Consider the following 12,616-nt stretch of genomic DNA (forward strand, 5'->3'; position numbering starts at 1 on the left):
TCCTCCTAAGCGCCTGCTCTGTTAAGGTTGGCGATCAATATGCCAATTTTCTCTCTGTTCTGGGTTGATGAATTAAATCATTTCCTCTTGTGTGGGTCCAATCTCTGATGTTTCGTAGCCAAGATTTTTTCTTTCGTCCTATGCCCCTTTTACCTTCAATCTTGCCTTCTAATATTACCTGGAGCTGCTTAAATTCCCTATGGCGCATTATGTGCCCTAGCTATGACGTCTTTCTAATTTTGATAGAAGTGACCAGATGAGGGCGTGTGTTCATTGCTTTTAGTACTTCTTCATTCGTAGTTCTGCAGGTCCAACTTATTCTTAGCATTCGGCGGTACATCCACATTTCAAATAAATTTAATTTGTTGACGATATACTGTTTTAATGTCCAGGTCTCACAGCCATATAGTAATAGAGACCACACATAACACTTTAGTGTTCCCAATCTTATTGAGAATGATAGCTTGGAGTTACAGAGCATTTTATGCATATTCATGAAACCAGATCTTGCTATTTCAATGCGTCTTCTAATTTTTTTTGAGTGGTCTAGTTGACTATTTAGTTCTCTGCCCAGGTATATGAAGCTTTGGGAACTCTTAAAGGGTAATACCATTTATTTGTATGTTAGGTGTAACTTGTTCATGGGGGTTTTTGTGGAATACCAGAATTTTGGTTTTTGGAAAAGTAAATGTCCAAGCCCAGCTTGTGACTTTCTTCTGATAATATGTTCATCAATATTTTTAGTTGGTCTTCTGTTTCTGCTAATACTACGGTGTCGTCGGCATATCTTATATTGTTAATGATGATTCCTTTGGCTCTGGCACCTTCAGGGCGATCTTCAAGACAAGCTCTAATTATATGTTCGGCATATACAATAACTAATAGGGGAGATAAAATGCACCCTTGACGCACTCCTCGTTCTATGTTGATGTACTTGGTGTTTCCGTTCTCTGTTCAAACGCATCCTGTGTGGTTCCAGTATGTATTACTTATGACAGCTATCTCGTGTCCGTCCAACCCTACGTCTTTTAGCACCTCAATCAATTTTCCGTGTTTGATGCGGTTGAAGGCCTTTCTATAATCGACAAACCACACATACAGCCGTTTTTGAACCTCAAGATACCTTTCTGCTATCAGTGTCAATCCCATTCTAGTGCCTGTACCCTTTCTAAAACCATATTGAGAACGACTCAGGTATTCTTCACACTTATTGTGAATTCGGTTATAAATTATTCGCATAAAAATCTTAGCGACATGACTCATTAGGAATACAGTTCGATAGTCTTCACATTTCCTTTCTTTTTGTTTTTTAGGAAGAGCTGTATATGTGGATATTAGCCAGTCATGCGGTATTATGCCATGTTCATATATAATGTTGCAGAGGTATGTTAATTTCCTGACAGCATTATCACTTAGGTGTTTAAAATGTTCGGCTGTTATTAGGTCTTCGCCGGGTGCCTTGTTGTTCTTTGCGTCTTTTATTGCCTGCAAAACTGCTTCAGTGAGAATGTTTAATTTTTCATCTGTATCTATTTGTGGGGGCTCTTCTGTTCTCTGATCACCAAACAAATCTTTAAGAAATTGCTCCCATATTTCTTTCTGTTTTTCAGAGTCTAATTCCATTTGGTTTTTCTTCTTTGTTACAATCGATAATTGTTTGGGTTTCCATATTCCAGCTACTTCTTTAACCGTTCTGTGTAGTTCTCTATCTTTATGCTTCATTTGCAAATCTTTTACCTCTTTATTTGTTTCTTTCATCTACTTTTCCTTAGCTAGATTTATTTTTTTTCTCAATTTCCCTATTAATATTTCGTTTGTCATCAATGGTTTTCTATGTTTACGGTTTTCTTTCTGTATACTTTGGTCTGCTGCCTCCAAGACAGTATTTTTAATTTTCACCCACATGTCTTTAATGTTTTCTTTTATTGTCTTCTCCTTAGTGGAAGCTATTGTCTTAGACTCTAACTGCGTGTCTACGTCTTTATACTTCTGTTGCTGTCCTTGGTTAGCACTACTCCATGCTATTCTCTGACTGGGTTTAGCCTTGTCTAATCTTTTAAGTTTTAATCGGATAGTTGAGACTACAGGATTGTGGTCTGAATTTGTGTCACAGCTTGGGTACGTTTTTACATTTAGAATACCATTACGGAACTTTTCGTTAATTGTAAGGTAGTCGATTTGGTTCCCCACAATATTTTCTTCGCAATCTTGAGGAGACCTCCACTTATATAGACGTCTTTTAGGTAATTTAAACCATGTGTTAAGAACCACCAGGTTGTTCTCTTGGTAAAATTTAACAAAGCGTGTGCCTCGTTCGTTCCTGGATCCTAAACCATATGGGCCGATGATCGATTCGACTTTTTCTGCTCCTACTTTGGCATTTCAATCTCCCATAAATATGTTGATGTGGTCTGATTTTATGTGTTTTTTGATCTTTTCAATATCGGAATAGAAAATCTCAAGATCTTCGTCTGGGCTGTCTGCTGTCGGTGCGTATATTTCTATTACATTGATGTCGAATGATTGTCCATTTAATTTGATAATCATTAATCTATCGCTGACCGACAGGAAACTTTTCGTGTGTTGTTTTTTGTGTGTTATATACTCGTATAAATAATTATATTACAGCATGATAAATTATGTGTACTGGTAAATTGATTAAATTATAGGAATTAACAATGTGGTCTGCCACAAAATATTAAGTTAACAATATAAAAATTAGGAATTACCAACAATTAAGGAAGAAAAACTGTAATTTTCTGTAACTGTGGTCTGTTTCGTTATCTTATGTGAATTTTAAAGAAAACTATCGGTTTGGTTTATGGTATGATACGTGTATGATTAGAATATATATATATAGATATTAAAAGTCAGAGGTGCGCCAAGCAATTAATTAGCTAATTAATTAATTAATTAAACTTATTTAAATGATGAAATTATGATTTTATCACACTATTTAATTCTCTTATCTCAGGGTTATATTCGTGCTTTAATATCTATGCTTTACATATGATAGGTAAGGTCTGAGGGATACCGGAATAATAAACATATATGATACAAAATTATATATTGAAATAAAATTTACACTCAAATATCTTAAACAAAACATATCTCATATAAGGATTATCAAAATTTTGTTCTACTTACGTGAACCTTTAAAAATTAATGTTATATACTATATAAGTGAAAATTTCAAATCAAAATTGTTGTTCTATATCTCCTGATAAATATTTCTATCTTTTCTGAAGCAATTAAAAAAAAACTTTGTTGATAAAGGAAAAACTGACGAATGGTAAAAAAACTATCTCTCTGATGATGATTTGTCCAAATCCTTGTTCCTTGTAGCCTACACTATATATTATTAGCAGTTCCTTAGGTAATCAGCAATCTTACAACAAATTATTGCGAGCCTCTCGTCTTCAATGATCTCCTTCAGATGCACGTATCGTTCAAAAGATGCTAGCCTCTTCTTCTCTCGATAAACTGAATCTCTCGTTCCGGCCTGAACAGTGACTCTTGGAATATATAAGTAGAAAAATATGACTTACAATATTTTACTGGATCAGCTTCCGTCAGGATACACTTAGTCCACGAAAACTCACAAACATTCACTTCTAATGCTTACTATCACTTGGGAACCGCCAAAGAACAACGACTGTTCGCCTTGCACCATTGGAAAACAACTGATTCTATTTTCTCCCTCAAAAATCCAGCTAAACTCTCATTCCTACATAGCTATCTACCTCTTTTTCAATGTCCTCCAATCAGAGTTCCTCATACTTCCCACCATCTACCATTTAGATGACAAATAACAATTTTACCTACAATTATAAATTTTCCACAAACTATTAACATGCTAATCGGTTTCTACAAATTCTAACGGAGAAATATAATTTCTAAATTCTACCCTATTGTCTTTATTTACTGTACAAGTCCATTTGGAAAACCCGGTCGTATTGTTCAATTCACTACGTTCACTCAAATATATTTTACAAAGAAAATAATTTATGCATATCTTAAATTTTGTTTACTACAGGTAATCCAAAGATAATGGACTTCCATTTCTTTCAAATACCTTTTATAGTTTATTAGGTAAATTTTTGACTTATAATATTTTATACTTTGAAATATTAAGAGCAAACCAATATTATTTTGTATTTTTACATAGCATAACAACTCTCCAGGATATCTTAAAAATTTATTTAGATGGTCTATTTAATAATTTTAATTTTATCTTTGGCGGATAAAATGAATCATAACAATATATATATATATATATATATATATATATATATATATATATATATATATATATATATATATATATATATATACAGGGTAGTGAATCGTCAAACGGTCCATGGGAAACTCAATGGGAAATTCTAAATTGTTGATTCCCTGCTTCCCTAATTATTTTACACCAAAAGTAAAAAAAAAACTATTTGTAGAGGACTGAACTATGTATCGAAAACAAATGTTAAAATTGTTCTAGGAATTAAATGTGTTCAAAAATTTTGCAAGAATATAATACATTTTTCAGGCCACACCTTAAAGTCAGGCCACACGCGGTGCAAGAATGTGTATGACATGTTGCGTTTGGTCATATTGATGTTTCTGATATTTGACAATCTTTGAATTGCCGAAATTTTAATTTTGTGATTTATTGGTAAAAAACAATAAAGTTGATTAAAAAATGTACTTAGTTGAGGAGAAAGTAGCAATAATAAAAATGTTTTATTCGGGCAGTAGCGCGAATTGTCAGTTCTTTATTTAGCTTAAGCGATATCCCAATAGATCAATTCCAAGACATTCAACAATTAAAAGGATTTTACAAAATTTTAAAAATACTGGGACCGTGATTCGTAAGTGTACCTGTACAAACAATATTGCTGTGGTACCAAGAAATTTTAAAAATCAAAATGAAATAAATGTATTAACATCAGTTGTATAAAATCCTAGAATAAGTTCTGGGACCATTGCAGACCAGTTTAATATTAATAATTCCACGGCCTTACAATTTTTAAAAAGGAACATATTCCGTTCATATAAATTTCAATGTCATCAAGAACTAAGAGAAGGAGATGTAGAGCGACGAGCGAAATTTTGTTATGAAATTTTAGAGAGGGCTAATGCAGACAGACAATTTTTAAAAAACATTTTGTTTAGTGATGAATGTACATTTACATTAAATAATAAACCAAATGTTCAAAATTATAGGATTTTGTCAACAAGAAAGCCTGAGGATATTATTGAAGTCCATACCCAATATCGTCGAAAAATAAATGTCCGGTTAGGAATATTTAGACACAATATTATAGGAACATTTTTCCATGAGGAAAATTTAAATTCAAAAAAGTTTTTAGACTTGCTACGAGAAGAGATTGTACCCAGACTTGCAGAAATAGCTCAAGATGAAGAAGAAATTTGGTTTCAAATGGATAGATGCCCTGCGCATAATAACTGGAAGGGTAAGGAATTCCTTAAAAACAGCTTTAGTAATTGTTTGATTACACCTGACTGTAATATTAAGTGGCTCCCGAGATCGGGAGATCTAGCTCCAAACGATTATTTTATCTGGGGTATCTAAAATCAAAAATCTATTCTGACCAAAAATTTACAGATATTGAACCATTAAAAATGCGAATTATTGAAGAGTGATATTTGTATAGAGAATAAGGCACACTTGTATTATTACAAATATAACATAATGACGGTATTAGATTTTTGTTTCGATACAGGGCAGCGACAAGCCGCTTATACGTATTTCGACCTCTTTAGATCTCCTCAGAACGGCATAGCCACTGCTCTGAACCAAAACAAAAATCTTTCCCGTCCTAGACAATAGTTATCAAAATAACTATTGTCTAGGATTTCTACCTGGCGAAACCGAATTCAAATTTTTACCATTTTTTTTTACAATTTGAATTCGGTTTCGCCAGGTAGAAATCGTTTGATTTCTCTTTTTATTGTTACAAATATTTGTCATCTACAGCTAAATTTCTATTTTGTTTTAATTTTAGAAAAAATCGGTTTGTTAGACCGACGTTGTCAAAAATTTTAAATTTTTTCACGTTATCTGCGGAAGATTAATGTGACACTCGGTTTCTTAGTTCTTATATCTTTCTCTAAAAATGAGTGAATTTAAATTAACTAATATGAATAAAAAACTCATATTACATTTGGCAAGAACCAGCGTGCACGAAATCAACGAAAATGCAGTGGTAAGAAAGTTTTTACGCAACATAATTAAACATAACCCTACTTTTTATAAATTACAAATTATTATTCAAACACTAAGAATTCAATAAATATGTGCACTAAAAAAGACCACGTCCGGATACTGATAGTAATGTAGTAATCGAAAAAATGATTAAAAATAATAATGTGGAGGAATCATTAAATTGTTTATCTAACTTGTTTAATTTAGACGACAATAGTGTATTGCCCGATGATAATTTACAAGAGACAAATAGTACTAAATCTACAGAGGAAAGTAATCAGGTATGTATTAGTTTTTTATTTTTGTAAATTAAAATAAAATTTACTATACGTAAGTAATTATATTATTATCATCTGTTCTAGGATGATGATACGAGTAGTATTGTTGAAGACAGTGTCGACAGCATCTCCGATAAAAATTACCTACCGCCGGCCGATTACGAAAAAATAATACATTTTTGAACAATTTTTCAAACGTCCGCCATTTTTTTTCTTTTTTTTAATTTTCAATTTTACTGGTAAACTATCACGTAAGGCTGCTTCTTTTGTAAAACTCTTATCGAATTTTATGTTTCAAATTTGCCGTTCCAGAGATTCACTGTCCGCCATGGAGTAGTAATTTTTGAACGAATAATTTTTGGCGTCATCTTTAAAATACAGGAACAATGCAAAAAATGGTTTTTTGTATTCTTACAAAGTTGTATAATAATCCATTGGTCCGATTGCAGCGCGTGATGCGTTAAATAAAAGAAGAGGTGATAACGATTATATTGAGTAAGAAAAAATAAACAAGGTGACTATCAAAGGGGAGATATCATAAGACACTATGGATAAAAATAAATTTACTTTAAGACAAATTTTGATTTATTGACTTGAAGAAGGCCTCTGGCTGAGTACAAAATAAACAAATGATCGAATTCTATCATGCGACATAGCAAATGCAAGGTGAGGAAATTAAGAATATATTAAGAAAAAATAATCAGTTTTTACTTATTACCACATGTGGAGAAACGATGACGACTATTAGACCGATGCCTGTTTGGTAAGTGGCAAATACGATAGGTACTATAGCTTATTTGTAGTGTACCGTTTCATGCCTCTTAAAACGTTTTAATTTGCACTTTTCATATTCATTTATTATACTAAAATAAATCTGCATAGAATATTTTTTTGGAGTGACAAAACAAAGCATTTTAGTAGAACAGCATACGTTCTAGAATCCCGATGCATTAGAATCGGGCTGTATTCTAGTAATAATTTAATTAAAAATCGTAAGATGGGTTATCTACCAGACAATATTTTTTATTTCTAGGAATAAGTAGAATAAAACAATATTATAAAAATTCAATTAAAAATATCGATATAATTATGACGAAAATTTTCACAGCTGTTATTTGTTAAATTAGCAAGTCAAAATTTATGTTTATTTATAATGCTTGTATGTTTAAGAAAGTACAGGTGTATTTATTATCTATTTTTATTCTATATATATCTACCTATTATAATTTTATTAATATTTTAACTTTGTGTTTGAAATTAGTATATGAGATAAATAGTATCTGAAGTGTATACCAGTTGTATTAATTTGTCTAAGAATTATTAAATATTTTATATTAAAATAGTAAAAATAGAATGGTCATTTGTACTACCAAATTTTCACAAAAAGTTTTACATTGAGTATCGTCGCCTGTGTTATATTGAATATGAGTTTTCACACCACTAAATGTATCCCCTTACATAGTTTTAGTTGGTTCAGATTTCTAAGTGTAAGGACAATCTTTAGTTGTAAATTATACAGTGAGAACCCAAGTATACGTCTTCGTTTGTTACAGTCAATACATTTGAAGGAATCTAGTGGAGTACCAACAATTTTATTTTGAATTATTAAGTTTAAATCATTTATAACCTTGTTTGTTGACGGTAAAATTGTTCTTTTACTCAATTAATGATGATTTTTATGATTTTTGTGTTCGGCGATGATGTTCGCCAATAAAATATTTAATGCTTATCTTTACATACCCTATGATCTATTTTACTTTATCACAAGAAGCTTCGGATAACTATGAATTTAATTTTAATATTTTTAATAGAAAGGGATCACAGTTTTTCGAAAGCTATCAAAATATTAAAAAAATTATTCTGTTAAGGTTCCTTAACTACGATCAGTTGTCATTAGGCTCCGTAACATTAATCAACCTCGACTGTGCAATGGAATAAAACTGACTGTGGAAACACTAATGAATAATATTATTGTGACAACAATCATTAAGCTAAAATTCAAAGGAGAGGATGACCTGTTTCCGCGTATACTGATGATTACAATGAACGTCAACAGAGATGGAATGCCTGCGAAGATGCTGCAGTGTAACAAGAATGGATAGGAGAAGTAATGACGAAATACAAAATGATTACAAATTATGCACGTATGTAAAGGCCAGTTTTCACACTACGTCTTATTGTACGTTTTGTGGGTCATATAAAACGTACGACAAAATATACGTTTTGTCCAGTGTATACACACTGCGTTTTTCCTTCCGTTTTCTACCTCATTTCTAATTCAGAGTCTTGAGTTGTGTGAAGTTTGTTTAGTGACTTTTTTTATTATGGATGAAACACGGCTGCTTTCTTTTATTTTTCAACCATAACGATACTATGACTGAGGAAAAAGGGGATGAGGAGGGAAAAGACAAGATGGTCACGAGAATGGGCTTCTAAAAAGACGCCAGTATTCACACGTCTCGTTACTAAAAGAACTGAGAGGCGAACCAGATGACTGGCGCAATTATTTGCGAATGGACACCTCAGCCTATTGTCAATTGCTAGAGTTGGTAACACCATACATATTGAAATAGGACACCTCATGAGAAAAGCCATTACACCCCATGAAAGACTCACAGCAACTCTCTTACAACAGGACGCAGCATCAAGGATTTGGAGTTCACAATCATAATATCCAAACCAGCGTTAAGCCAAGTAATTCCTAAAACCTGTAATGCAATCTACTTGGTTTTAAAAAATAACTACTTAAAAACTTTTATACAATTCAATAAATTCCCCGAGAAAATCGTGGGTGCATTGCCGCAAATCTGACATTATTAGCCTTTTTTGGGGAAAAATAAAACGAACTGCAGTGGAACTAGTCGTCAAATAAGTCAAGATCGGACGACTTTTCTGAACATGTATTTTCACGTAACGTTTTATCCTATCAGTTCTCGCAAAACTATGCTTCTCCCATCATTTCTACGATCTGACCTTGGATTTTATTTCGATTCGACAAGACGTACGTTTTGCTGTTTACATGCTACGTTTTATTGTAAAGGATTTGTCCTATCCAACAAAACGTACAATAAGACGTAGCGTGAAAACCGGCCTTAAGACTGAGCTCCTTTTTTTGGCAAAAACAACAAACCACAATTGAAGAAGTAATCTCAACTGTTAAACAATTTTTTTCTTCTCTTAGTGACCACGTTTCAGGGGCTTTGACAGTATGGTGATCGTCAGTTTGCTCTTCAATTGAAGTATCTTAAAACAAAAATGTATATGCTTAACCAACCCAAATTACATGTACATAACAATTACTAGTAAATTTGAATATACATTATTCACATACTTGCAATAGTACTAATTACTTAGATTGCAAGTTTAGATTGAAACAGTTTTTATGAAGTTTTTTAAGTTGCTAGGAAAAGCAAGAGCAAGGCACGTACATGGTATAGTACACTGTATAGTAAAAGAATTGATTTAGTCTGCACAAAGCTATAAAATAATCATTATTGAAATGAATAATTAAGTGACTCCAGAATTCCAGCACTTATTGAGAAAGTTTCCACTTACTACTATCATCAGTATAATTTTGATTCTTATTTTCTAACTTTTCCTCTGTCTGAAGAATTTTTTTTATCGAATCTATAAATCGACGTTTTACCAAGTTTGTCAGTCGCTTCTAGGATTGCCTAGGGAAAGCCCGAAACAAATAATTTTTCTATCGACGTTTGGCTAAAAAGTTTGGCATTTCTATTATACAAGGTGGTCCAGAATTATGTACATTAATTTCTAGAGCTCATAGTACGCCAAAAAATAAGAGTACTTCTTTATGTACACTTTTTTATAAAACTGAATAATAAGGGAGATACAAACCTTTAAAGGGGTGAATTGAAATTCTTATTTTTTCAAATATCTTCCAAACGGTTTTGAATACGGAGTTCATATTTTGGGAGTGATTATAAGACATTAGAATAATTAATTTCATGTCACCATTTACCACATCCTATATTAATACAGAGTAGTTTTGGAGGGTAAGTGGGGGTTATTGCGTCACGTGTTTTTTAATTTTTACATATTTTAAAAATTGTTTCCTTAAACTTTTCTACGCAAAAAAGGTGCTCTTGTAATATTTCGATAGATATCACCGTTTTCGATTTATTTAAACTCAAAGGTAGGTATATTATATACATGTATTTTATTGTAATCGTTACATTTCTTAATATTCATCAAGTATGCTTTGGAATTGACACTTGTGTTAGCAACAACACTTTAATCTCAAGTAGTCTATGAATTGTCAGTGACGTTTAATAACAATTAAATTATTTTATCTACACTTTTATTGTACTCGTCAGTGAAATTTGTTTAACACGTCTCTTTTGCTACATTTTTAAATTTGTTTGCCCGCAATATGGCACACTATTCAAATTCTGAGATGACAGACATACTTTTAGTATTAGGGGAATGTTCGGGAAATGCTGCTGCCGCTGTAAGACGCTACAGAGAAAAGTATCCGAACACAGAAATATTGCCAATGCCAGGACTTTTGTAAGTACTGAACGACGACTGAGAGAAACCGGTTGTCTTCGGAGAAGGAATACAGATGCTGGTCGTCGTAGAGAAGCAAGAAATGTTCGCGTTGAACAGCAAATATTGGATGCTGTAATAAATGACCCCACAATAAGTAGAGGTAGGTTAGGATTAAGAACGAATATTTCCCATCAAAGTGTTTTAAGAGTTCTGCATGAAGAGCAATTACATCCTTACCACTATCGACAAGTGCAGGAATTGTTACTTGACGATATGCCACTTAGAGTTGATTTTTGTGAAGTATTGCAAAATAAAGTTCAAACTGCACCAAATTTTTTAAGCAACATTCTGTTTACAGACGAGGCCATATTTACAAGACAAGGTATGTTCAATTCTAGAAATATGCACTTCTGGGCTGAAGAAAATCCAAGGGCTACAATGGAAATTCACTTCCAACACACGTTCAAGATAAACGTTTGGGCAGCTACTTTAGGAAATAGTTTCATAGGATACATGAACATTTCCCTGATAGGTGGATAGGCGGGGGTGCGGATGCACCGATTCATTGGCCTGCTCGTAGTTGTGATCTTAATCCAATGGACTTTACAGTATGGAGTTATTTGAAATCAAAAGTGTATAACACTCCAATTAATACAGTAAATGAGTTAAGAGACAAAATTTAACAAGTATTTACCGATTTACAAAACGATCCAGTAACATTAAATGGATTAATGCGTTCGCTAAATAAAAGAATTAGATTATGTATTCAACAAAATGGAGGACATTTTGAACAGTTGTTGTGAAATATTATTTTCGACATTAATTAAATGTTAAGTATTAATGAAGTTTTCCATTAATTTGTAATATTATTGCTAACACAAGTGTCAATTCCAAAGCATACTTGATGAATATTAAGAAATGCAACGATTACAATAAAATACATGTATACCTTCGAGTTTAAATGAATCGAAAACGGTGATATCTATCGAAATATTACAAGAGCACCTTTTTTGCGTAGAAAAGTCTACGGAAACAATTTTTAAAATATTTTTTTAAAATATGTAAAAATTAAAAAACATGTGACGCAATAACCCGCACTTACCCTCCAAAACTACCCTGTATTAATATAGGATGTGGTAGGTGGTGACATGAAATTAATTATCCTAATGTCTTATAATTACTCCCAAAATATGAACCCCGTATTCAAAACCGTTTGGAAGATATTTGAAAAATAAGAATTTCAATTCACCCTTTTAAAGGGTTGTATCTCCCTTATTATTCAGTTTTATAAAAAAGTGTACATAAAGAAGTACCCTTATTTTTGTACGTAATATGAGCTCTAGAAGTTAATGTACATAATTCTGGACCACCTTGTATAAAAGCTCTTCAGGTCTGCAGGCCCATGGCTTTCTTGCCGGCCTCATGGATTTTCTTCACTATTTTTTTTTTCACTTATCTCTGTTTTTCGTGTTGAGGACATCCTGTAAACATTCCCGATCCAACGTGCTCTTTATGCTTTTTCTTTTTGGACTATGTTTGATTGGTTGTAGAGCTTCATTGCTTCCTTATTTGTTCTTCTTCTTCACACGCCATCATTGTCTTTTAT

General features: G+C 32.5%; 1 protein-coding gene across 1 annotated transcript in view; it reads left to right on the forward strand.

Annotated features, from left to right (window-relative positions):
• LOC140435099 (tachykinin-like peptides receptor 86C) overlaps window positions 1-12,616 on the forward strand; it is a 951,389-nt gene that overhangs the window by 466,365 nt on the left and 472,408 nt on the right. The window lies entirely within an intron of this gene.

This window comes from Diabrotica undecimpunctata, chromosome 2, assembly GCF_040954645.1.
Source record: "Diabrotica undecimpunctata isolate CICGRU chromosome 2, icDiaUnde3, whole genome shotgun sequence".
Classification (NCBI taxonomy): domain Eukaryota; kingdom Metazoa; phylum Arthropoda; class Insecta; order Coleoptera; family Chrysomelidae; genus Diabrotica; species Diabrotica undecimpunctata.